Source organism: Otolemur garnettii, unplaced genomic scaffold (assembly GCF_000181295.1).
Source record: "Otolemur garnettii isolate 467f Iridium unplaced genomic scaffold, OtoGar3 scaffold00193, whole genome shotgun sequence".
NCBI classification, from domain to species: Eukaryota; Metazoa; Chordata; class Mammalia; order Primates; family Galagidae; genus Otolemur; species Otolemur garnettii.
In genome coordinates, this window is record NW_003852588.1 from 297626 (window position 1) to 324011 (window position 26386).

At 39.7% G+C, this 26386-nt stretch overlaps 1 protein-coding gene across 1 annotated transcript in view; it reads left to right on the plus strand.

Annotated features, from left to right (window-relative positions):
* Positions 1 to 26386, plus strand: part of PTPRM (protein tyrosine phosphatase, receptor type M) — a 562994-nt gene that overhangs the window by 239210 nt on the left and 297398 nt on the right. The gene's annotated exons all lie outside the window — the stretch shown is intronic.

Genomic DNA, 26386 nt, shown 5'->3' on the forward strand with positions numbered 1-26386 from the left:
GTCTAACGAGGAGAGTGCAGGTTTGTGTCTGTGACCCTGAACTGCAGGAGCTGGTCAGCCACACAGTGTTGCTTTCACCATCACAGATGGAAGTGTGTAAGGAAATGTTTGAGAAATTTAAAATGCTATATTAATATGAGGCATTATAAATTAACTCTTGTAGTTAAACACCCACTTTCAGACCATTAGTGTAACCACGAGTACAATGGGAAGTTCTGCATGATTTAATTCTAAAATGATGGCAGGTCTGTGGCATGAGATTTTATCAGGTCATACTTGATGAGTTCTGTTGGATAAACATACCATATTCCTGCTGTTTAAATTTCAGGTGACATACATCGAATATGACATTAATGTATATGTGCATTTTCAAAGTTCTAATTGAATTCTTACATGACTTGTAAATTTAGGATTTAGCTCAACAAATACTTCCCAGTCGCCTGTTTTGTGCCAGGCATTATGTGACGTACTCACCTCGTTTGTATTTTGTTTATCCTTATGGGCTTATAGTTCTATTTCTTAGAATCTATTCACGTTGATTTTAAAGCACTCTTTATGTCATATTGTACCTGAGTAAATGCCTTTACTTACAAGAATAAATTAATAGTAAATGAAATTGGAGCCATTAATGTGTTTCCTAAACGACCATATGCTATCAGCTATTATTACAGTACTACAAAGTCCTTGAACTAGGTATTCATTCATGCTGTTAGATTTCCATGGTAAGAGAATAAGAATTTCAAAATATTGCTTTATTACATTCTCCTTACCCTTCAGGTCTGAAAACGTAACTCTAGTTTCAAGGTGTCTAATTTATAATGCCTTATGTTTAACATCACAGCTGGCAGTTGTGAAGTCACTTTCATACACACGTCCTCATTTGTTTCTTCACCATTACTGTGAAGAGGGAAACAGGTACTACTGCTTCTCTTATTTTTAAGATGAACACAGTGCATGTTTTTAGAGATAAATTGACTTACCAAGGTTACTCAACTAATAATCCATGGGTCCAGACTTGACCCTACACATGTGGACTCCTGTGTCCGGTGTTCTGTTTCTGTGTATCATAGCTTTTGACCCAGCAGGAACTCTGGCCGATACAGTGTCATGCAGTATCAGCGTCTGACCTCCCTTATTAGAAATGAGTCCCTGCCCAATTTACTGTGAAAACAGACAAATGTCTGTCATCATGATCATTTACATTGTTAAATAATTGTATAAATAACACCCTGGTGAATGGGAGATCTGACAAGTTTGCCTTTTTCACAATAGATTGAATTAGATAGTGATTTGGATAATTTTCTTCCATCAGCTAGATTTCATCAATATCGTAATTTGTTTTTCAATTCACGAAAGAATGATTAGGCAATCAGATGACCTGATTGACTAACTATTCCCAACTCATATTTTCTGAGTCATTTGCAAACATTTGCACAGCAACAAACTATCCAAATAACCTCTTTGGGGGAAAGAGGGAAACAAATTTTAATATTCACTGCATAACATTGTCATTTCTGTGTTACAAAATGATAGCACAAGAGGAAACCTTGGGCTAGACTCCAAGGCAAAGCTCTGCTGTTCTGTGCTATTTTATTAAGTTCTACGTGGACAGATTCAGCAACCCTCCTGTACAGCACAGTGTAATGTTTTACCACCTTTATAATCAGAAAATTGTTCCTTATTCATTAATAAAAAGTCTTTCTGCTGCACAGGAACCCATTTCATCCTTACCAAGTAAAAACAGAGAAGTAGGAAGGACTAATGACTTCATTGGTACCATAAAAATAATAAAGCATGTTTAAAATTTAAAAGAGTTCAAACGTCCTGAGTGTGTTTACCCTGTGTCCTTCATAGTATAGTGGCTCCATTTAGTTTTCAGACACTAAACTACTTTCCTAAGCAACACTGTGAATTTGTAAAGGTTTTAACTCCTGAAACAACTGTTGACAAGTGTCTTTATAGAGAAAGTATGGAGGTGGATTTGTTTTCACAAAGAGCTAGTTTGTAATTTCAAGAAACTGTATGTCTCTTAAAAATATATTTCATACTATTTATAAATTTAATGTTGTGATTATCTTAATCATATTCCAAGAGTATATTTTGACACTCATAATCTTAAATATAAAGCCTATAAAAATTAGACAGGGAAGAACCTAAGATGTGTTGTTATGTCTCTCCATAAATGTAGGGGATCGCCCATATTCTTATGTATCCTCCGTTAACTTTTGCATCTAGACACTTCCTCATACCTCTACAGGACCACAGTCTGATTGTCTGACTGTAGGAAAACTCAGCACAGAATAATCCTCTCTTGAGTTAATAGGTAAAGGCACCTTACAATAGGGTATATGTGATGTTTATGTTACCCTTTTGATTCAAAGGATTCTTTTTAATCTCTGTAGTGGAATGATTAGTAGGATGTAAGCATTCCAATTTGTACAAATAATCAACACATTGAATCCTATAATGGCATAACTGTACTTATGATCTGTGTACCAAATAAAAAAAAGAAGAAGAGCTTTTAACTATTCTTAGAATCTCCAAAATTTTATTTTGTTTTTTAATCACATTGACATTTTTATAGTTGGATTATTTTCATGATCATTTGGTCCAACTGTGTCTTAGTAATCAGTGCATGTATTTTCTTTAACTTTTATATTTATTATGGTTGTCTTGTAATCAGTAGGGTAGGAACTCTTTTTATGCTAGTTTTGGAGGACTTTGCTGGTGATGAATTCTAAACTGACAGTGTACACTAAAAAGCCAAAAATCTGTCTTACTAATAATTTAGATTTCTTAAATTAGGTATATTCATTTTAATTGAAAAAACAGTACAAGTTTAAACTATATACTTTAGCCTTCCATAAAATAGTATTTGCCATAATATGATGCTGCTTATGTTTGTTCTTGGCAGCACAGCCACTTGGAAGCTACCCTGTTGTCACTCAAAAATTATTTGAGTGACTACCATATGTTAGGCATAGAGTAATCTATAAGCCTTCCTACTACAGATACATAAATACATCAACTTTACATTTTGAAGGTTTTCAGTTCATAAAAGGTTTTTTTGTTTTTGTTTTGTTTTGCTTTGGGCATATAGAGGGTAGCCATATATGTTAATCTGTTCATCTCCTTGCTGTGATTTGGCGGACAGCAGTGTAGCTAGAAGTCAAAACAAAATTGAATGAAAACACATGCCAGATGCTTTCTGAAAGCATTAGAGAAGTCAGATTATAAACTGTAAGCAAAAATAAGGCAAACCATTATTCCAATGTTATATTTTAAAGTGAATTTTCTACGAAAAATATCTTTAACTATTTGCAAGTCTAGTATTTTATTTAACTTAAATTTGTACTGAGATGTGAATCTTCTTTGCTGGAAGACCTTGAAAACACTTTGAAGGATTTTCATTGTTCTGATACAAATTCTAACTATATTCACAAATTTGAACATTTCTTTTTTTTAATCTCTAGGCTCTTTGAGAAGTTTCTCTAGACTGTTCTTCTATTCACTGTTTTGTTCAAAGAAATATCATCCTTTCTAGGGGCTATAATTCTACAGAATGAAAGGGCGCTGATAAAAGAGCTGAGAAGAATGTCTGTTGAGAAGTAAAGTGAATTAAGATTGCTTTTAATTACTCATATTCAATACATGAGAAAACAAATTCTATAGCCAGACAATCCATATATACTAACTGCTATTATCTAGACTGTGGATTTAGAAATAGGAGCATATATATCATTCAGCAGTTTATAGACTAGTTTTTTTTTTTTAATCTAAAAAGTCTTCATGTTCATGAGTACATTAAGTTCCCCCGAGAAATTACTAAGAATTCCTAAAGAAAAGAAACCCGAAAAACCTTAGGCTTCCCATATCTATTTGACGCACACTCAGTTTTCAAGGAACACCAGAGTCATGCAAAACACAGTTTGGTAAAGGCTGGTTCAGCAGGTCCCAGAAGATCCCGCTCCATGTAGCTAAAATGGCATTGTAGAAGCCTGGGTGGTTTGATGCATGTTCCCTCCCAGGCGTGATGCCACTGCACTCAGAGGGGAGCCTGAATCTATCAGCGCCAGATATTGTCTTCAGAATACGGGGTTAGGATTTACCTTATTTTCATCAATTTGAATTGACTTTGTTGTACTAAATTTAATGAAATTGGCTTTTATAATTGAGCATTCATGTTGATATTTTAAGGAAGAGGTCAGCAAACTTTTTAGTTTAAGTGCCAGGTAATATTTTAGGCTTTGTGTGCCATATGGTTTCTGTCATAACTGCTCAGCCCTGCCATTGCTGGGCAAGAGCAGGTGTAAGCCAAATGTAAACAATTAAGCAGGGTCATGTTCTGATAAAACTTTATTTGCAAAACCAGGTGGTGGGCCTGCTAGCTCCCTTTAGGGTAATCAATAACCTAATCAAGTTTTTTTTCCTAGTAACTAAAAATAATAGTCACAAGTTAAACACATCTACAAAGCAGAACATAGAGATCATATAAAAATCCTTACTGATATTTATAATGTACTTGGTACATGATAATCTTAGCCTATGATTGTGGTTTGAATTTCTTGTTATTTGTGAATACGTGGCTTCCCAACATAGCTGTTTTCAAATAACTTCTTGTTCACATTGTTTAGCTTTTTGAATGCTGGGTGCTCTATTTTTTCCATAAAACAGTATCATTTTTCTCACAAGTAATGTAAGTCATATATTTCTATAAGTAATGCAGAACTGCATGGGAGTATTCATTGAACAATAATAGTTTATGACCAAGCAAAAATGTTATGTGTATAAACCTTAGAATTGGTACCAACTTTGTAATAAGTCTTAGATACAACATTTTACTGTGTACAACTTATTACATCAGTAATACAAAATTTCATGATATATTATGTCAAAGAAATTATCTTTGTAATGCATTGGGAGTTCTCCATTCTTTAACCAAACTGTAGTTTATTAATCGCACTGAGCAAAACTAGCATATGGGCATTAATAATGTGAGAAAGACTGTTACACAGTTTTTACGCAGTTGCAGTGGCCGTCTAGTTGTAAGCAGCACTGTGTGAATGGTCCAAAGGGATATTTCAAAACATTATGCAGCAGCAGTGTTGGGTTTAACTGTCTGCAGATGGTAGATGATCTATTTTCCTTACTCACTGCCACATTCCTAATAGCATCCAGGCTGGTCCATGTAAATTAGTAATCTTTCATGTAAGCCTGTCCTTAATTTTCCAATATATTTTTCTTTGCATCATTTTCCAGCTGTATCATGTTAGAACTGATGTTTTAATTTTCTATTTTTTTTAAATATCTGTGTGTCATTAATGTTAACCACTTAAACATAACTACCGAGCTGTGCAAGCAGACCAAGAAGCCAGCTTGGTCCATTTCAAGAATCTTATCATTATTTTGGTTACTTGTTATCATGACAACTATAGCAAAGACAGTAGTTTCTATTTTTTTTTTAACCAATGCTTTGAGGTAAACTTTTTAATTCTGTTAATATAGAAGAATTAAGATTCCTATATGGAAATCTGCTTGAAATTTAGTTACCAGAGAAATTTCTCTACATAAAAAATGTTTTTAGTGAAAGAGGTAATATTCTTTACAAAGGTGATTTTAGCAAGAAAATATTGAAACTTAAAAATAAGTTTTAAAAGCCCACATTTTGCACCATCAGAATTAACAAATGAATCTTTATATGCCACACTCAATTGCACTTGGAAACACCAGTCACTCTTCACTTTAAGACTAAGGTTTTGGGTTTATTTTTGCTTTTTTGTTCTTTAGTTGATCTAGCCAAGATCTCAGCCAAAGCTTACAACTGTGATGTAGTTAGAATTCCAACTACCTAACTAGAGCTTGTTTAAGAGAAAAGAATTCAGAAAATTCAACACCTTGCTATGTTTTTTTTTTCTTTTTTCCTTTTCTTTTTGTTGTTGTTGAAACAAAGTTGAGAAGATTTGATATGCTGATGGAGATTCTTCTTGCTAGCCTAGCTTCAGTGTGGCTTTTTTTTCCCTCATGCATGCTGACCTGGAAATCCTCCTTTGCCTTAGCTGCGATAATCCTGACTCAGCTTACAACACCTTACATTCGCATCGCCCCCGCTGCAGGCGACGGCCAACTAACAGGTCAGATGTTCAAGTATAGATGAGTCATCTTGCCCATTTCCTGCTCATTTTTCTCAGCTTTGTTTCCCCTCTACATTTCCTCCTTTGCTTAAGGCCTGTTTACCCTGTTTCTGAGCCTCGGTGCAGACCTTGCTCACTCACTCCCGTTATATAAGTGACGTGCTTGGCCTCCTCTGTGTGCACATTTATATCATGCATTAAGTACAACTCCACTGCATGTTTTCATTGTGTGTTTGGTCTGTTGGTATGTTTCTTTCTAGCTTAATGTTATATAGAAATGAAATTTGCTGGACTTGAAATAGCAATAACGTCAAACAGGATTTTAAACAAAATACATAGATATATTCACAGCTTTCCAAGTTAATCTAAAAAAGACATTGAGACTTGGGGGTGAGAGAGTTTTATTTTTCACCGTACAGGGTCTAGTTTGCACATACATTTGGCAATACACAGTCTTGCCTGCACCTAAAGCAGCTTTGGGTGACAGGATTCTAATAGTCTTTTATGTACATACAGTTGGTGTGGAGCTGATTGTATTCTTTATAGATATTTGTTTCAAAGCAAAACATTCACATAAAATATGCAGTGGCATATCTGCAAGTCAAATGCTTTGAATAATTTTAGCAAAGTAGAAAAATTGAGCGGCTTGAAGATACAGAGTTGAACCAAGTGCCCTTTTATTCTAGGAGAAATGAGTCTGCTCTCACTGCCTCTACAGGGATATAGACGTTTCTATACATTCACATAGGAAAAGAGTCCAGTAATTACCAGATTGAAGGTGAATTGTTAATGAACTCCAGGAGACAAACATTTAGTCCTGCAACAAATGCATTTCATTGTCAGGATTTCTAAAATAATAATGTGGGCAGGACTCAAAAATTCTGGTTTCAGAAGGACCTGCATGTAGTTTAGACGTGAGTAAAGTCAAGTGAGAAACACAACTGCTTCTCATACAATTTCCACTCCAGCAATTGTTTTTTATGTGTGAAACTAGGAAATATTCCCTAACAATAAAGACAATGGTAAAGCTTAACTCATGGTAAGAAATCATAAATGTTTAAGTTATTCTGTGAACTTACTGTTTTAGAAAATAAAGCAGCTGAGACTCAGAGTAATTATAGACTGATTTAATAAAGTAAAGAAATATGGAATAGGTTGGATGTGGTGGCTCATGCCTGTATCCTAGCACTCTGGGAAGCCGACTGGGTTGTATTGCTTGAACTTGGGAGCATGAGACCATCCTGAGCAAGAGACCCCATCTCTACTAAAAAATAGAACAGCTAGCTGGGCATCGTGGTGGGCACCTGTAATCCCTGCTACTGGGAGGCTGAAGGAAGAAGATGGCTTGAGCCCAGGAATTTGAATTGCTGTGAGCTATGACACCAAGGCACTCTAGCCTGGGGCAACAAAGTGAGACTCTGGCTCCAAAAAAAAAAAAAAGAAAAGAAAAGAAAGAAAGAGGACTAAGAATCTAAGAATAGTTCTGTATCTTTCTCCACTCTATGTCTATACATATTTTCAGTTCCTTATTTCGGGAAATTAAGGTTATAAATCCACCAACTTTTCTGTTTCCCTTCTTTTAAATTGTTTTAAGCATATTCCTTTTACTATTTGAAGTTCTACTTGTTATTCTTCCTTCCCCTGAACTTGGGAAGTTTCTCCCGCAAGTAAGAGTACTCGAGGACTGGCCGTGGCACTCTGTGTAGGGCTTGGGGTCTGTCTTGAAGGTTATTGGGGCTCATTCAGCATATCTAACTATCTGTTATGTCTGGGCTGGCAGCAGACTTGTCCCCAGATCATTAAAAATAGATTGGCCCCACCACCATAAAACAGGTACTTAGAGGAAACATAGTTAAATGGTCCCTTTTTCAGACTTTGCCTCCAATCCACTAACTTCAAATGAAGCATGCTGTTTACTGGCAGTGAAGGAAGCTGAGCTCCTGAATGTGGTGTTCTCTGTAAAACTTGCCTGATGAGGAAGATAGCTCATAAAGCCGCCTCCTTCGCAGGCCATCAGACCCACACAGGCCGCTATTTTCCAGCCTGTGAAGGACATAGCGGCTGCCGTTTCTGTAGGGCTGCAGGTGGTCTACCTGGTTTACTGTGGTTTATTCAGGATTAAAATAATGGAGTGTCGGGATGAGCCTCAAAACCAGTGAAGACTACTCTTGTTCTTTCTTCAGTATTTACTGCTGGCTTTAATGATAGTTAATCTTACTGAGATCAGTTCACACTCAAGTAGTATTTTCCCATGTGCATCAACCATCAATTTCGGTGCAATAATACTGTCTTTTTTTAAAATTATTTATTCATGAGTCACAGTGCAAGCCTAAAACTTAATTTATTCAATCATTTGTTTGATATCTATCGAATACCTTCTGTGTGCCACGTATAGGTCTGCTAACTCTTACAAAGAATTTTGTTTCGTATGGTTGCCCAGACATCTTGGCATTAGGTGTATCTGAGTTAGCAATCTCAAAACCTACATATACAGCCAGGCACAGTGGCTCACACCTTTAATCTCAGTACTCTGGGAGGCTGAGGTGAGCAGATTGCTTGAGCTCAGGAGTTCAAGACCAGTCTGAGCAAGTGCAAGACCCCATCTCTAAAAATAGCCAGGCGTTGTGTCGGGTACCTGTAGTCCAGGTACTTGAGAGGCTGAGGCAAGAGAATCACTTGAGCCCAAGAGTTTGAGGTTGCTGTGAGCTGTGATGTCATGGCACTCTACTGAGGGTGAAGAAGCGAGACTCTGTCTCAAAAACAAACAAAAATTATATACACATGTACTTGTATGATTGAAAAATTAATATCATACTCGTCATTTAGCAAAGCTAAGGAAAGACAGCAATTTTATAACTGATGGTGTTAACCCCCAGACTCAATTCAAGCACCACTCTGAGAGTTCGAACATGGCTGCAAAGGCACGAGGAATTTTATTCAAGCTCAGAGCCTGGGCTGCCCTTTAAGAAAAAGCAGGAACAGCCCTTACAGACTATTCAGACAATTCCTTTATACCTTTCCCTCTTCCCTCCCATTAGACCATCCCACCCCATCCCCTTATTGGTAGGGAAACCCATGTCTGTCCTAAACTGACAGGTACAGGGTGGTGGTGTTCAGGGTTGATTGGCTCAGGGATGAATCTTCTTTGTCTCACGTGAGCGAATGAGAAGGAAGGGATAAAGGTCACAAGTGGGGTGAGTGCAAAAAGGGGAGGGGGTCAGGATGTGGGCTGTAACACCTAGGTATGATAAGGTCTTTGGTATGTGGCAGCCTATCGTCCTGAATAAACAAAAAAAGGAGGTAGTTTGACTTGTGACTTGAGTTAATTAGTTCGGCTCTCACAATGGAATTAAAAAGGCATGTATTTCAAAACCTGGCTCATCCTTTGGGCAGCTTAGGAAGTGGTCACAGGGACAGCTCTGAACATTTTGCATCTGTGACCCACCGAACAGTGGTAGTTTTGTTTAGTTGATTCTGTCCGCTCCAGAAGCCGACAAGGAGGTAGAGGACGGATGTATCCTGAAGTACCTTCCGCTCCTGGTCCAATTGTTTTACCTGTGCTGACATCTTGCCCTGCACATCCTGTGCTGTACTTCTAGGAGGAGACTTTTGTGACATCGCCACTCCTTTGTATCATTGTCCCTTTGTCCCAGAATGCAGTGTGTGGCAGTCAGGTTTCCCCGGGTCTCCCCTACACCAAGCAAGGCAAGCTACCTGGTGTTGGGACTCCAGCACCTAAGACTAAGCCACATGTGATGAAAATCCTCTTAAATAGTTCTTGATTGAATAGGTGGAAGGAATGGCCCAGACAGATGTCAGCAGGGTTTCAAGGAAAGGAGATGTAACTGTAGAATGCAAGCATGTTTCAGTCCTGTCATTATACTTGGGCAGGTTTCCTAAAATTTTTTTACCTCAATTAACAGTAACAAATACATCATCACTCAGTATCGTGTACATATTTGTATACATGTAGTACAACTGGAACGAGAGCTTTGGAGACCAGGCAGCCAACTCTGCTCACTACGTAAGATGTACTCTGATTTTTTTCTATTATACATTATCCTATTTTATTTTTAAAAGATTTTGGTTGAGAACTACTAAATTTATTTCATTGCCCACTAATTGGTTATAACCCATAATTAAAAACAATTTGCTAAAGCGCTAACTGGGTCTAGGAGATAGTGGGAGGGAGCAGAATGTCTGATTGGAATGAAGGTTCTGTCAACCTCAGAACTTGGAAAGAGTGCACAGGGCAAGTTTTAGAAACTGGAAACACTCCTCGTCTCTACTCTCTTCCTTTTAGTTCATTGTTCATAATATAGCGCTGCTTTGGGAAGAAAACAGAAAGCTATACCTGCTAGAAATTTGTCTTTTAAGAAATTTTTATTATATAAGTATGTGTAGGCTATTTATGTTAAGATATTTCTGTTTATGACTTAAAAACCCAGCCAACTCTCAGATGCTGTGGAGAATGGTATATACTCTTTTAATTCAGTAGACCTTTCCACTGCAAATAAAACAAACCAATGGTGTTTCAACTCACCTGCAAAATCATAAAAAAGCTTTGTCTGTCTTATTCCCAGTAGCTCATGCCATAGGCACCCAGCAGGTGTTTCAAATTACTCACCAAATGACTGAATGAATAACAGTTGATGATCTTGCTTGGTATTTATTCCTAGGTATTTCATAGCTTTCATCACTATTATAAAGTAAGTTTCAAACAGATTTTGATTGAGGGCAGGAATCTTTTGAAATTGGTTTATTTTGCCTTCTTTCAACTGATTTTATGTTACTTGGTTGCAAAATGCATCTTTTGTTTATGGCATTATTTTTAAAAATTCAAAAGCCCCTTCCATTGCAAATAAAACAAACCCATGGTTTCAGCCACTTACAAAAGCATAATTTTAATCAGCCATTTCTTTTAGCACGAGCCATAAGGTTTAATTCACATTTTTTCAGGGAGTAGCCTCCCGACCTGCACCAGTATCCTCCGTCTTGTTCCTGCTTCTCACACTGGGCCCCTTCTCTACCTCACACCCGTCAGACCCAGCACTCTTCATGTGTGAAAAACCCATGGCAGGGCTAAGATATCTGTGGATAACGTTTGTCCTCCTGCAGACACAGGTTCTCTGTTTGTAAGATAGACATAATTGAAATTAGACCTTAGCCACTTTGAGTAGCTAGAGGATGGTAGGAGTTTTCATTGAACTTTTACTCAGTTAGTGGCAGGAAGAACAGTGCAAACTTGATTCTAACAGATGTAAAGGTCTTGTGGTGGAAAGAGGCCTGGCCGCACATGAAGAGTTGCAAATGGTCCTCATGGGGAGAGAGCAAGAAGGGAGGTTACCCAGGCAGACAGGCCGATGACAGTGACCTTACAGACTTTAATCTTGATCCCAGGAGCAGTGGGAGAGGGTGGTGTTTGGGAGAGGGGCAGATAGGATCACGTTTGCACTGTTCTCCAACCACCTTGGAAACATTGGAGGGAGAGGAAAAGCCAAAGGACAGAAAGTAAAACTATCAGAAATGAAAGATCATCTAACAAACTGGAAAAAAGAACTAAATAGATGTGGCTAGAAGAACTAAACGTCAGGAAATGAATGCAGTGAATAGTGTCCATGGAGCAAGCTTGGGAGAACACAGGTGGGGAGATAGGACAAGACCAAAATCATCAAAGGGCCTCTGAATCCCTCCTAGATGGAATGGCCTAATTCAGCCCACTGCCCGAGATGCCCATTTCATTTCTTTTGAGAGATATTTTTGGAGTATTTGTATGTATCACAACTATAAAGGATAATGAATGCAATAGCACTGTTTGACTATGTGGACACTGAGATAAAATCACACCAACATTATCTGCGGACATTTATATTTTGCCCTTTTAAGAGTTCAGTCATTAGACTCAGAAAGGGCTATATTGTACTCAGACTGTTAATTGCATTTACTATAAAATATGTATATAAATACATAGAAATATTTTTATCTGCTATTACAGGGATCATATTTTGTGTATCTTTAAACTTTCCACAATCTGCCAGCCAGGTAATTGGCATATGAAAGACAATCAGAGACCAGTGTTTGTTTTTTGATGGAATGAAGTCATTTGTAAAAGATAAAATTCCATTCAAGGTGTGAATTAATTTACATACCATCTCTTTGCTTTTTAAATAATGTCCCTGACACAAAGGAACTTCCAGTTGTGAGGCAGTCAGGATTTCAGGAGAGGCAACTGGACTGAAAGTCACACAGACCAGCACTGCTCGGCCTCCCTTTAGAGACATGGGGAGTGCAGACAGTTCATTTCTGACAGAAATTAAAGTCGCAGCTTTCAGTCCCTGAAACGTTTAGCTTTAGGAAGTGACCCCTGAGTCCCGTCCACATCTTTACTGGGAAAGCCTTCACTTATTCCTCCTTTCCGCTGATGAGCTTCTTACCTCCTTTAAGAGCTTGCTGTGTAGTTAGCCCTGTGTTAAGAGTTGAGAAATATTCACAGAAGTGTAACATGTGTTCTTTGCTCTCCAGGAACTTATGTTAATGGCCTTTGTTAAGACCAAAATAAATAGTTCAATAAATACTCTACTTCAGTGACTTTACCAGTATCTTGAACTACTAATAATAGTGGTAAGTGGTAATGAAATAAGTTAACACATTCAGCTGTACTCTAAAACATGGTATCTGTATGATACTGAAGTTGTTTTCACTGTCGGCAGCTTCCATTTAACCATATGAGAAAATTTGGGGTAAAAATGGAAGGAAGAAAATGCTTTTAGCCTTTTAGGCTTTTTTATAAATAAAAATGGTGAAACTACGTTAAGCCAATAATTAACCAATTTGAAATAGTGACTGAATTCAAGCTAGCATTTTCTAACTAACTGGGTGGCTTGTCTTTTGTCCAGTGCAGCTTCCATGTAAGTATGGGGGGTCAGTGATTCCTGGACGCTGTCCCGGGTAGTCCATATCAGTGGCAGAGGGAAGCTCAGCGTGATGTATTCTGGCCATGGAGGCCAGTGTAGAGTGAGTGTGCAGAGAATTGGGTTGCATTTTCAGCATCTCCTACAAGGGCAGCTTGAGGATTCTGAAATTTCCTTTTCTGCTAAAAAGAATATAAAATGAGGGGAAAATTTTATTCTTCCTGCAATGCCAGCTGACTGCATTTTAATGGGCCGTAGTGTCACTGTTGATTTATTGCCCTTTTTTGTTCTTTTATGTGTTATATTTGTCATTTCGCTGTGGCAGTTTCATCTATAAAACGGTATAGTTATAGGAAAATGGGAGAGAATACAGGCATACTAAGGGGGCTCCTTTTTTCTTGTCATTTTTTGGAATGAAATACTGAGTGAAATGTCAAGTGTTTGGTTTCAGAATTAATGTATTTTAAAAGCTATATATTACACTAAAGTAGTATTTTCCATTTTTATTATATAAACTTAAGAATTTCTATGTAAAAGATTTTTAATGTACAAGAACAAAATTTTCAGTATTTTGTGTTTGTGTGATGAAGGAAGATGAAACAATGTATTTAACTGTCTTTTATTTGCATAAGGCATAGAGCTTTCTGGCTTGAAAAGCATATGTTGAAATGTCATGTTTTAGGAAGCCTACCTTTTAAATTTGATATTAATCTGGAACATTGAGCATGTCCAAAAAGAGTGCCGAAAATAAAGTTCTGAGCTCAAAATAAGCCAAGATTTTGGTAAGTTTTAAGATTTTTGCATGAAAGATTTCATATTGATAGTTCAATTTTCTTGCCTTTTCTATAAAGAAATATGTGACTTCAATTCTATTGTAAAATTAAATCAGCTCATCCTTTATATTATTAAAAATAGAAAAGGCCTAGATAGTTAAAAAATATTTGTCAACACTGAGTAGCAGTATCTCTTTCACTTGGGCTGGCCTGGAACTTGGACAGGTGGGCACTGCTCATCAACTGCTGTTAAAGACACCAATTATGACATTTTAATGTTCATCCTTTTATTTGCTTTAGAAAATTATTACCACAATTTTAGACATAAGATACCAAAATTAATTCTGATAGTTTTGTGTCTAAGAATCCCAGAGATAACTTCCTCAGAATGTGTAGGCAAAGGGCTGTATGCTGTATAATTTACTTTTGGGTTGACGTTAGTCTCCCTCATAAATAAATATTTTGGGATTACTGTAAAATACCTTGTATTTCTCAGAATTCTTTGAAAATATTTATGTGGCTCAGCGCCTGTGGCTCAATCAGCTAGGGCACCAGCCACATATACCTAAGGTGGCAGGTTCGAATCCAGCCCGGATCCACTGAACAATAATGATGGCTGCAACCAAAAAAAAAATGGCCGGGCGTTGTGGCGGGCACCTGTGGTCCCAGCTACTTGGGAGGCAGAGGCAGGAGACTCGCTTGGGCCCAGGAGTTGGAGGTTGCTGTGAGCTGTGATGCCACAGCTCTCTACCTAGGGGGATAGCTTGAGACTCTGTCTCAAAAAAAAAAAAAAGAAAAAGAAAAAAGAAAATATTTATGTGTGTGATCCAATATATTTAGTCAGAATGGAAAGGAGGTCAGAATTTCCTTCTTTATCTTGAGACAATAGAGGAGACAGCAGATGAGAAAGTATCAAGGGTAGATTTAGCAGAGACAAGACTCCTTTTTGAAGAAGGAATTTCTTATTTTAAATACTGTACTGACCTTGGTGACTGAGAGGAGGCGGAGATGCGTCTTACAGCAGAAGCGCTTCATTTGCCTTTTTAACAATATTACCATTGAAACTTATTCACTGATGTCCCCAATGGGCTGTGAGGCCCACAGTCCTTTAAAAATTGACTTCTAAAATTCTAGTATGTGAAAAATAATCCCACGTGCTCCCTCCCTAGTCTGCAGCACATGCATGCTACTTTTATACAGAATTAGAATTATCATGTTTTTAGTGTGAGAGATTTTTATGATTGGCCTTATTGTCTGATTGTTCTCCAGTTGTGGTTCTTCTAGCTAGCTACTGTGTATTCCTCATCGGATAACTTTCCTCTGCTGGGGAGGTTGTCCTGAGGGGACGGGGAAGAGAGACGTCGCTATAGCAACCTTGCCCAACTGTAGCCTTGAACAGCTGCCATCCCATCTCACATCCTGGTCAGCTGGAAAGTCAGTGTTCATAAAACTGCAAGACCAAACATCGTCATCTTCTAGGAATATCACTCTTGTTTTTGCTTTTTTAAATTTTGACTTATTTTACTTTATGTTTTTTGAGACAGCATCTCATTATGTTGCCCTGGGTAAAGTGCTGTGGCATCACAGCTCACAGCAACCTCAAACTCGTGGGCTTAAGCAATTCTCTTGCCTCAGCCTCCCAGATAGCTGGAACTACAGGCACCCACCACAAGGCCCTGCTGTGTTTTGTTGTTGTTGTTGATGTTGTTGTTGCCGTTGTCATTGTTGTTTAGCTGGCCCGGGCCAGACTTGAACCTGCCACCTTTGGTGTATGTGGCTGGCACTGTAACCACTGTGTTACGGACACCAAGGCAGCATCACTCTTTTTGATAATAAATAATGCAAAATGTAATTTCTACTAACAGTTGATGTGTTATGGGATAAAATGCAACATTTTCATGCTTTATTTAAAAAGATCAAAAAACAAAAAATGTTGAAGCTTGCAGAGGGCCGCTTAGGATAAGGGCCAGTTGCTGCCAGAACTTGTTCTCTCTCCTGCCCATGCTGAGTGAAAATGATGGCAAAGTGGAGGAACCACAGGTCAGGTGAGAATTCTCGGAGTGGAATCAGGATGTTTTCAGACCCACATGGTGCACTTCCTAGGACAGTTTTCAGACATGTCTGATAAGAATCTGAAGGTAATAATTCCCTGCCCCTGATTTTAACGGGATAGTTCACATAGGAACTCTGGGCCCAGTGCACATTATTTAGAAAGCATGTACTTTAGATAGAAGGTAGTAGGGTCAAATCCAGGCTTCTTGGGCGGATCTCTTACCTAAAATCTCAGCTTCCATTTCATGTAAAACAGGGAGAATACTCTTCCTTAATCTCACTGTGGCGTGGAACTCAGTAGTAGCGTTTGTGAAGTTGAGCGCAAAGCTGGCTCAGAGCACAAGAGTGGCGGCTGCTGCGACTTTGTGGTTATTCCAACATAGGGTTGTTTTATGGCTCTTGAGACTTTCAAGAGAACAAGGTCCTGCCAGTCCCAAGGCTGTGACACTGCAACCCTTTAGAGAGGTTCAAAATTGAACTTCTGGAAAAATGAATAGGTTTCTTGTTGGTATTATTTATGTGAACAACCTTGCGGGTGCTGTGGTCTCCAGGAGTACCAGAGCATGAGGGGAACATTATTATTCTCTTACATGTCCAGACCAATGAGTCCCCCACTGATGGTAATTTCCATTTGCCTGTCTTTGAGATCTAAAGGGCATTAGCTGTTACTTTGCTGCCGGCAATGATGGCAATGATGATAATGATGGAAAAAAGTTGCCACATTTTCAAACACAACTACTTTATTTCAAGCAGTAATAGCCCAAAGCATTGTGTAACCTATTCTGTCCTTCCCTGTAGCCAAGCACACTGCGTGAAACACTTTGTTGGCCATTTGAGGTTGTTTTGTCCCCCAGTATCCTCAGCTCAAATGTGGTCCCCTGTCCTTGTCTTTATCCTTCCCTAACATCACTTCTCAAGAGCACATGAGAGGATGTAATTTAATACAACTCTATGGAGACGGGTTACAGACTGTCTCATTCAATACCTCTTTCGGACGGATGCTGGGTGTGAAGACAGACGTGAAGCAGTTTATAAGAAGCCTTTCTGAGGAGTAGGCCTGAGCCAGGAGTTTCCTTCAACATGCGGTTTTATTCTTTAGAAGAGTAAATAACTATCTCTGAGAAACAACATTTGAAAATAAACCTGGCACCTGCTTTGTAGTTAATAAATGGCTTCTGCTCAGCACATCTATCAGTATCTCTGATGAGCTTTCACAGTTACTCTAGTAAATGGTCACTCAATACATCACGGAGCCATGTAATTGATGTTCACTTTAATATGTATAATTTACTTATTGGTATTGCTAATGATGCAATTATTAATTGAGGGTTACTATTAATTATAACATAGTTTATTAAAGTTAGAGTCCTTGTTCAAAACACACACTGGCATAGCAGCTTTTGCCTGAAATTTTGTGTAGGTGTTGTCCTGTGATTTAATTTTATCTGTTTTACTCAAGATTTTGTATATATATGTAAACATGATGAGAAACAAAACTATCTTTGTGATAAGATTAACAATTTGGTGGGTTCTCCTCATGTATCGTCAATAATTCTTTAGATGTTGATGTCTTTTTAAAAAAAAAAAAACCTTTTTTTTTCTCCTTGAGACAAGGTCACACTCTGTTGTCCAGCCAGGAGTACAGTGGTATCATCATAGCGCACTGCAGCCACAAACTCCTAGGCTCAAATGATCCTCCTGTCTCAGCCTCCCAAGTAGCTGGAACTACAGGCGCCCACCACCACATCCAGCTAGTTGGGGTTTTTTGTTTGTTTGATTACTTTGTTATGTTTTTATTATTTTTTGTGGAGACATGGTCTTGCTATAGCCCTGGCTTATCTTGGACTCCTGGCTTCAAGCAATTCTCCCAGCTTAGTCTCCTAAAATACTGAGATTACAGCCTTGAGCCACTGTGCACAGCCTAATGTATAGTTATGTACAAATGTCTACACATGCATGTGGATAAGGACCACAGTCAGAGTGAGTTCCATGTGTCCTTTCGCTAGTTTAAGGGCCTGATAAAGAGAATTATTCCTCTTTATGCTTACTTTTTCTTTAAATAAAAAGGAAGTTAGGAAATGCTTACATAGTAGGACTATAGAAATGAGATAACCATTTTATTTAATAAGATTATTCTTAATAATTTGAACCTATCAATATTATCTTTTTTTTAATATTATCTTATTAGACATTTCACTGTTCTTTACTTTCTAAAACCAAGACCATCATAATTATTTTTCAGCAGAAATGCAGGTTAGTTTAAAGGATTCTAAAACAAGTTCTATATATGATTGTGAATAAATGGTCCATATCTCCTTAATCATTACAAATATTGAGTTTAAGCTTTATTCTTGACAGATGCTCATTTTCTGTCTCTGATATGTTCCCAGTTGACTTTTGTGTCATTTATAGATATGGTTTGCTGCTTTGCATATGCTGAAAATATAACATTTTGCCACTAGTGTTTATTCCTGTGCTCTTACTTCCCATTAATCTCATTTTATCATTGCTTTGGTAAGGACTTTGTCATCATCTACTGCTGCTGCTACAACAGAATAGCACACAGTAGGTAATTCAGAAACAATAGAAGTTTATTTGGTTCATAGTTCTATAGGGTGGGAAGTCCAAGAGCATGGCCCTGGCATCTGGCAAGGATTGACCCAGAGTGGAAGGTCAGTGTGCTAGACAGAGAGCAGAATTAGGGCCAAATGCATCCTTTTGTCAGGAATCCACTCTTGTAATAATGGCATTAGTTCATTCACAAGAGCTTGGCCCCTTGACTTAATCATTTCCTAAAGGCACTACCTCTTAATTCTGTTACAATGACAAATAAATTCAACATGAGTTTTGGAGAGGACATTCAAGCCATAATAGACCTTCATCTTCATCACCATACTGATAAAACCCTTCTTCCCTATACTGGCCATCTCTTGGTGCTCAGTGGAGCCCATGTTCAGACATCTTACTTCTTTTTCAGCATGTTGTCTTGACAGTCATGTAAGATCCTCCAAAAGTTAGCTACAGACACCTCTCTTCTTAATAAATCCCTCTATAAATACTGGAGATCTATGGAGAGGAGACTGTAAAGTAGAACCTGTTGTCTTTACTTTCTACTTCTACTTTTTCCCCCTTTTCATTTCCCAAGTTTGCCCATTGACCAATGTCTGAGGCTTTAAGGAAATAGAAAAAAGTACAAATGACAGACAAGAAAATTGAAGTGGGGTTTAAGAGGTCTTCAATTAAGCAAACATGTTCTTGCAGGTACTGTCAACATGTAGTAAGATATGGGCCAGATCTTGTGAGGGCCACAAAGATGAGTAAGACCAATTTGTCCCAAGGAACTTACAAATTAGTATATGACATAAAGAATTTACCAAAATAACTGAGCTCAAGGTTGAAAGTAGTAAGTTTTGTGTGAGAGGGTGAAGCAAGGTGTGGCAGGAGTCCAGTAAGAGAGAGAATGCTTCCCACAAAGGAGTCAGGAACAGTGACTCAGCTGTGTGGCCTGTGAAGGAAGGGTAGGATTTGAACCTTTGAAAAGTTGAGTGGAGAAAGCTTCCATGGAGAAGGAGCAACAGGAGCAGCAGGAGCAGCAGGAGCAGCAGGAGCAGAGGCCTTGAGAAAGGACATGCTGGGGACATGGGAAAATGGACCATTTCCACTGGTTCATTTCAAGAGAGGAGGGAGGTGTTAGGAAAGGGGGTGGGAGCCAACTCATGCAAGACCTCGATTGCCTTTGGGAATACACATGAGGAACCCTTTGGTTTCAGTTTTGATTCTTTAAGTGACGTGACCTGAGTAAAGCTGTTATTTAGGGAGATCCATGTGGCTGCAGTGTGTCAAAGGGATTGGATAGATGTCTTCTTGGGAGTCAAGTACAAAAGTTCAGAAGAGAAGAAGACCAGGGTCATGGCAGTGGCAATGGGGAAAAACGTAAAGAAAAGAAAAATATCGTATTGTTAGAGGTTGGGCAGAAGAGTGGAAACTGACCATTCTGTGTCAGGTGAATATTCTTCAATCTGAGGATAGAGTCAGCCTCCTTGGTAATTTATTTTATGTACCAAAGGCCACACGTCTTATTTGTATAACCAAAATTCATTTGCTTGCTCTGACTTCTTTTTCCAACAGTGTCTCACTCTGTCACCCGAGCCAGAAAGCAATAGGTTCATCATAGGTCACAGCAACCTCAAACTCGTGGGCTCAAGTGATCCTCCTGCCTCAGCCTCCTGAGTAGCTGAGACTACAGGTGTGCACCACAACACCCAGCTAGTTTTTCTATTTATTGTATATTTTGTAGGCACAGAATCTTGCTCTTGCTCAGGCTGGCCTTGCTCTGACTTTGAGCACATCCTCTATTATACACAGAGAGGGAAAAGCCTCCTTTGCCTTTATCTGTAAGAACTTAAACTCCTGCAAAAATGTTTTTCTGTGTTTTGAACATATAAGCAGGGGTTCAAAAATATTATTCTGTATCCATACACAGACCACACGTGGACACTATTCTCTTTGTAAGTGCTGCCTGTGTGTTTTAAGACATCCCATCAGCAAGCCCTGGAATCAACAATGGTAACTCTTGGGAAATTCCAATGGCAGGCGGTGGCAAGGTACTACCTGCTTTCTCCTGGGTTAATTAAATGGCCCTAATTCCTTTTCTCCTTCTTCATGGTCCTTCTTTCTACCTGGTCCACCATTTGTGTTTCTTACCTCTTCTTACCTTTGGGTCTTTTTAGCATCTCCACCTTGCCTGCATGTTGGACTGCAGAGGGTGTGTGTGCCATGCCTTGTACATTTCAGCATCACATTGACCACATGACTGAGTCTGTTCTGCACTTTGCTGAAGAAGTCCTTTGTCCTTAGACGTTTATCTTATTTTTATTTCAATATTTTAAGTCCTTTAGTGCATTTGTGCTGTTTCCCACCCCCAAACTTTTGTTAGACTCCCATCTTTACAACTGATTTGGATCAGTCTAAACTTGAGTCTTATCTTTCATCGTGTTAGCAGTACTCACCTGACTTCTCTGGATTCCACTGGGGAACTTCTGACACAATGAAATTTAATAGAGGGCTTCATGATCAGACGCACCTAGATTCAGAGTGTGAATTTCTTCCGTTTCTTCCCATCCCACTGACTTAGGAGGAGCTATTTATCTTGATTGTGGCCAGTGTTTCCATTTCCTTATGTGTATAATGGTGTAATACTAAATAAAAGGCATGTAAGGTTCCCAGCCCACGCTGTAGGTCTTCAGAAAGGTTAGTCTTCTTCCTTCCTATATACTTTAGTAGCAATTATTCATCAGCATAATTTTAAATTGCTTTACAATGATGAGTTTCTTCCAGTTTCTACATATTGGGGATAGTCATAAATGAGGGATTGAATCCACCAAGCTTGTGTCTTAGTATCATGAAAATATCTTTTCAAATAGTGCAATTATGGAAATCAGCTGATATAGGAAAACATGGAGGTGTTTTAAAAATAACAACCCAATTGCCCGAGAGTGGTGGGTCACGCCTATAATTCCAGAACTCTGGGAGGCTGAGATTGGTGGATTCCTTGAGCTCAGGAGTTTGAAACCAGCCTGAATAACAGTGAGACCCCATCTCTAAAAATATCAGGGCCTTGTGGTGGGTGCCTGTAGTCTCAGGTGCCCTAGAGGCTAAGGCAAAAGAATTGCTTTGAGCCTAAGAGTTTGAGGTTGCTGTGAGTTACGATGCTGTAGTACTCTACCCAGGGTGACAGAGTGAGACTCTTGTCTCAAAATAAATAAATAAATAAATAAATAGCAACTCAATTTTTTTTCATTTTGTCATAGTCTGTGAGAAACTTCCTCATACAAATTCAGAAGCAGTGGTTCTAGAGTTAGATCTTTCTTCATGCTGTGTGAGAAGTCACCTTTCATTATAGATAGCTGGGTCCTACCTCAAACCTTTGATCCAGAATCCATGAGAAACCAGCTATCTGCATGTGTCAAAAGCTTTTCAGATGATTTTTAAACTTTATATAATTGGAGACCCTCTATTCTAGAATATATTAGACAGAATGCCACAATTAACATAAACCTTATTTTTTAAAGCACTTTATTGTTGTAGGAAAAATAATGTATTTACTTAATGAGAGTGTAAGGCTGATATGAACCCTTACTCACTCCTTATACCTCATGAATCCTTGTTACTTTTCTAACCTTTAGTGCATGTAGCTCTTAGGCTGTGCAAAAGATAACTAATGCTCTGAACTACTGCTCTGATGCAGTTTGCTCAGCTCTTCCTGCATTTGTTTTTATTTATTTTTTATTTATTTGTTTATTTTTGAGATAGGGTCTCTCTGTCACTCAGGCTGGGGTGCAGTGGTGTCATCATAGCTCACTGTAACCTCAAACTCCTGGGCTTAACTGATCCTCCTGCCTCAGCCTCCCTCGATGCTGTGACTATTGGTGCCCGCCACTAGCCCAGCTAAGTTTTCTATTTTTTGTAGAAAGAATCTCACTCTCACTGGTCTTGCACTCCTGGCCTCCCAAGATCCTCCTACCTCATTCACCTAAAGTATCAATACAAGGATTATAAGTGTGAGTCACCATGCTTGGCCTCTTTGCACATTTTTTGAGCTCAGATATATTGATACTTCTAGAAACCATATAGAGTTGATTAGGTATGTTTACTTTTTGATAAAATGATGATTGACAAATTTCAGGCAGCAAACAAAGCTTTAAAGGGTTCTGCAAATAGTCATTACTCTGTGCAGGAAGCTGTGGTGATCTTTTCTCCCAGAGGAAAAAATTTTAAGAGGTAAACAAAAGCTGGACTAGGACCTATATTAGCAGAAAGTCTGGAAGAAAATTTGAGGGGCAGTAGATTTCTATTTTACCGCCTTGAACGTTGAGTTTCAGACAAATTGTTGGAAACTTCCACTTTTAACAAAGTCATCCTCAAAAACCATCCATTTCAGAACTAGCTGCTCACATTGCCTTTATTGGTGATCCACTTTATGTGAAAGGTACACACAGTTCATAACTTATTATTGAAAGTTTGTTTCCTTATTTTATTCCTTATCCATGATTTGAGAAATTCAATTGGAAAAAATAAAACTATTTCATCAGAACCGTAACAGTACTAATAATTCTCTGGGAACGTCTAGTGTCCAGATCATAAGTGATAAGGCTTTGATAGATCATCTCATCCACAGGGTGTCAGCCACATCAATAAGGGAGAGCAGTAACAGCCATGAAATTAGAACAAAAATGAAAAAAGGAGATTAATTTTTTAGAAAAGGTATATATCAAACAATCCAGTATCTCAGTTTTATGTGAAAAATTATGTGTCTGATTATTACTTGAAAGTTGTATATGCTCTGTTTGCCCCACAGTGGAAATTAGGCACAGAGGAAGTGTTATAAATTCAAAAGCCTAATCAGGGTACAGAGAATACATAAGGTGTGAATGTCGATTACTCTAGCGGTGGTGATTGACTTTACATTCCCAGGAAGGAAAACAATGATAGGTAATTTAAATGGAAAATCTTGGAGGTTTTGTGATTATGTATAATGTGAAGGTACAACTGAAAAAAAAAAAATAACCAGACTGCAAGGGATTTTAATTCTCTGAGCAACAAGACGTGAATGAACTGTCTTGGGGGATCTTTAAAACCATGATGCTGCTATTTTTAAGAAAAAGAACATAAATTTACCTGTGCAAAGAGTCTTTAAAACCTATGAAAATTAATTAAAATAGATTTTCTCTTCCATAAAAGCCACAAGAATGCTAGCACCAAGTGACTGAGTTCTCAATTGAAATTTTAGAATAAAATTAGGACTCTTTGGGATTAGTGCTCTTTGAAACACACTTAGAAAAACAAGATTTTTACGTATTTCTGTGGCTTCTATTTTATATTCTACTTTGAGCTCTTCTTCCTGTGTCATCTCATGAGGTTTCTTAGCCTCTGTAGTTTTTCCTCTCAGCAGTTTCTGCTGTCACTGTCCCCAGACCTTGTATTCTCCCCCAAATACGAGAAGTGGTACTGTGATGTTCAGTTTGCCACTGGAACTTTTTGCATCTTATATAAATGAGGTTGTTTGTTGCAAACATTGAACCCAAACACACTTGCCCTCCTGCAGGAGCCTGGTCACATATTCCCCGTAAGGATCCCGACACTCAGGTCCCCGTGCTGTAAGCCTGAGCGCCAACCACGGGGACTGCCACCTGTATACACACAGCTAGCTGTGTCTAGCCTCTCAGGTCCGACAGAGAGGCTTCTGGCCTGGAGAGGGCAGAGCCTTCCCTTGCTCCTGGAATTTCTCCCTTTCACCCCTTGGTGAGCCTGTGTGTGTATTACTGCTCAGCTATTCTCTGTGGCTCCTTGTTTATTAAATTAAACATAGTAGACTGGCCTACCATGTGAGCAGCACTCATCGCACGAAAAGTCACAGCTGCAAGCATCCCCTTCCTGCTCCCAGTCCCATGGCCTGGGCTCCACCCCAGTGAGGCTAGTGTCTGCCCACAGAGGGCTGTCTGTCTCAGCTTCTGAGGCGTTCTCACCAGCACCTGTGACATCCCCCATCCTGCCAGCCCATGTGTGTCAAGGAGCTCCTCCTAACCTCTTCACTCCTCCGCAGTTAGGTTCTGCAGTTCACTGTGGCAAGTGACATGGCTCTGGTGTCACTGCATGTGGTCAGCTCCCTGAGGAGTGGAGCTCCGCCTTCCTCCCTGTCTCTTCTCCACGTGGAACCTAGTTATGGCACCTCGAGCAGAAGGGATACTTGATAGGAAGCTGTCCATCTGAAGGCAAGATCGATCATCTATAGCACATGAACAGGATGCCTCTAGCCCCTGCCCATTGCCACGTCCATCACTGAGACCCTTAAAAAGAAAGGGTAACGTCCCAATGGTCCAGAGAGTTTCTCTACCATGGGCCAGGCCCCAGCTCCTCCCCCCACCTTTGGGTGGCATCTGAGTGGGCATCGTCTTCTGCCTTTTCCTCCTCCTCTGCCCCATCTTCTTCCTAGTTATGAGTATTGAAGAGAAAGTCCCAGGGTTCCCTGTGCTCTTAGACAAGCCACAGGCCCTGTCATCCTGCTCCATGTTCCCATATACCTCAGTCCCCTTTGCCCTCTGTCCAGATGTTTTCCTTCCTCTCTCCACCTTTCCTTGGAAATCCTGGCCAGCCACCTGCAAATTCCATCTATCCCCAGCCTGGGTCATCCCTCCTCTCCCTGTGCCAGGTGATTCTTCAACAATTCTCAGGCCTCCTCCCTGCCCTGAGTCCCCCTGTGTCCTCTTACTCCCTTTCTCACTGGGACAATGAAGAGACCCTTGCAGCACCCACCCAGGCCATCACGCCTGCTCCCCAGAGCCCTGCGCCCATGCAGCCCTGGGCTGTCCCGGCCCCACCCAGCAGCCTTCCCCTTTCTCTCCTGCATCAACTTCTGCTCCTGTTAGATCATTAGCATTAGTGTTCAGAGATGCTGTCATTTCTCCCGTCTTCAGAGAAACAAAGAGAAAACGAGACCACCTTTGGATGCCACCTTCCTGTCTGGCTGATCTGTGTAGAGGCTGCCTCCTGTTCTGTGTCTCCCTAGATGTCCTCCTCCTCTGGTTTCCATCTTCCCACAGGAGGCTGCTCCTCCACCTGCCTTCCCTTTCTGTGTTCACTCCCTAAGTGCCCCCAGGCTGATCATAGCTATAAATGCCATCTTTTTGATGACAGCTCCAAAATGTATGTTTCAAACCCAGATCTCTCACCTGTATATCCGCCTGCCTACTTGTTATCTCCTTTGGATGCCTAATAACTCAAACCTCACTGGTTCAAAGCCAAGGTCCAGTATTCCCTCCCACCGCAGACCCGCTCCTCCTGCAGTCCCTCCATGCGCGTAAATCACAGCTTCCTGTCTCCAGTGACTCCTGCCAGAAACCCACTGTGATCCTAGCACACCCCACATCCAGTTCATCAGCAAATATATCTCAAGTACAACCATGTCTTTCCTCCTCACCCTGCTGCCATCTTATCCCAGACCATGACAGTCTCTTACTTGGATCATCCTAAGAGCTGCAGAACAGTATCCCTGTTGTGTATGTGGCTGCTGACATGATCCTGTTAGACATAAGCCAGATCACAGCCACCTCTGCTCTCCTCCTGTGGTTCCCATCTGAAGCCGAGGCATCTGCAGAGACATCCCTCGCACCCAATGCCCCTGCCCTGCCAGCTCCCTGCTACGTGGTCACACTCAGCATTTCAGTCTCATAGTGTACCTTGCACTTTTTCCCCTGCCTGTACGTCAGCCTCTCTCACTCCCTTTCCTCTTGAGGTCTCTGCCCAAATGTTATTTCCCAGTGGTCCCTCTCTGAGCCCTGGTATTAGCACCTTCCCAGGGCTCGCACTGCCTGGCCCACTCCCTGCAATGACGCCCTGCAGCCTACCCTGTGCACTGCCTAACACAGAGCCAGTGGTCTTGGGAGGCATTTGCCCATCCTCACAAGAATTCAGTTCCTCGAGGACAGAGGTTTTCTTTTTGCCCATCTGTTTAGTGCTCTAT